Genomic DNA, 2,189 nt, shown 5'->3' with positions numbered 1-2,189 from the left:
GGGGAGGGATGTATCAGAGAGGGGATAGGACATCCTAATACATTACTGGACTTCCGGAAACATTAGCAGACATCCGGATACATAGGAGAGGGATGTATCAGAGAGGGGAAGGATGTATCAAGAGGGGGATAAGGATGTATCAGCGAGAGGAGAGTGATGTATTTGAGAGAGAATTTTTTGAATTTTTTTTAAATGGTAGAAATTTTTAAATATTATGATAAAATAAGATTTGAATTTAGATAGTTTTTCATTTTACTGTCTTATTAATGCAACTTTTTCAAATAAAAAACAAAGAAACTATCGGCTGACAATGGGAACAAAGACTTCCTTCCCAAAAATAACAGTGATTGGCTTGAATTGGCCGAAAATTATTTATGTATATTTTTACTTTATCAAATTACATAATTAATAATGATAACTTGAATTAGTAGTTTGATATAAGCATAAGTATTTACTTATATATTTATAATTCCAGCCCTTTAAATTATTATGTTTTGAATTTAATAATATATACTTTTTTTTGTTTTAATTTACATTATATTGTTTTCTAGAGATTCAAACTTTTTAGTTATTACATGTATTTATATAAATAATTTTTAATAATTTAAGACTAGGTAAGAAATATTATAGGTTACTATAGTTAGTGATTTAAAAAACAGGAAAAAAATTGCCGTCTAATAAATCTAGAAGAGCTAAAAGTATTATACTTTTTCTGTCCACTTTTATTTGTCATGTTGCGCTTTTTGAAAGTCAATTAAAATTAAATTAGATTATATTAATTCGATATTTTAAATAAAAAATTTAGATATTCAAAAACTATACAAAGAGTAATATAAATTGCAATTTTTTGCATATCAATATGATGAAAAATACATTATAAAATTTACATGATTAGTTTTTTAGTTTTGTATAATTCACACGTTTGTATAATTCAGAATTTGTTTAACTTTTGTATAATGTAATTTTATATAATATAATTTGAATAACTGTTTACACTTCAGATGTTTGTAATCGTATAAATTCGTTATTTCAAGTTTGTACAAAAATAATTTAATTATATAAATGTACCCGCGAATTATACAAACCTGCGAATTATACAAACTCGTGAATTATACAAATGAGACAGCTTAAACTGTAGCTACAGTCCGTAAATATGCAAACTATAATTATGAGACATAATTAAGTTTATTATAATGGCTATTTGCGAAAGTTTCCCACGATTGGATGATTAAAAATGGAGTGTAATATTATTTAATGACTAATGCACTACATATGAGGGGACTCGAATATTAAATGATTACAAAAATTGAGTCTTTTTTATTTGTCTTTTTTGGTTATTTGGAAGCCAAAATCTAAACCCATCAAATCAATTTGTTTTTTCTTATCAATTAATTGATGTTTTTTGTAATTAAGTGAAGGAACATGTAGTTGTTGGGACCATGTACAATAATTTGTTTTTATTAACAATTTATTACTACGTTTTACCGCCCCTCTTTAGGGGGGATAGCGAGAGGTACGGACCAATTATGTACCTAGTATTTATACAGTATACATGTATTGATAGCTATGTTATTTCTTAATTAACCCATTAAAAAAAGGCTAGAACCACTTTAAAATGAATAATTTTTTCCCTTAATTAATTCATTAAAAAAGTTGCAATTACTTTTAGGGCATGAAAAAAAAACTTTTAATCCTCAATTACTGTGTACTAATTATCAATGTATGTAGACGTGTATTATACATTATATTATTGTAGATTATGATATATTTTTGCTTAGTATATGCATAACTATAGATTTGTTCGTATATTCAGTTAAAATATATTTGATCAAGTATATGTTTGCACTATAACGTATACAAAATTTATTTTCATTTTTTTTTTTGTATATTATGACCTAAACTTAGTATTAGACGTCCAATATATGCATTTATATACATTTAATATGTGTTGAACTTTAAAAGTCTATTGCAAATAAGCATGTATTCATTTGAAAATATGTGATTAAGTATACATTAAATTAAGTATATATTCATACTATAATATATACATTACTTATGTTTTGTTTTTATACATTATTAGTATATATTAGCATATTTTGCAGCTATTGATGTGTATATATATACTAGATATAGGACCCCGTGCCAGCACGGGGCCCAATATATATATATATATATATATAATATTTAAT

The sequence above is a fragment of the Solanum tuberosum genome, unplaced genomic scaffold, assembly GCF_000226075.1.
Source record: "Solanum tuberosum cultivar DM 1-3 516 R44 unplaced genomic scaffold, SolTub_3.0 scf00345, whole genome shotgun sequence".
In the NCBI taxonomy this organism is placed as follows: Eukaryota; Viridiplantae; Streptophyta; class Magnoliopsida; order Solanales; family Solanaceae; genus Solanum; species Solanum tuberosum.
The sequence above is the reverse complement of the archived record's forward strand: the minus strand, read 5'-3'. Positions refer to the sequence as shown.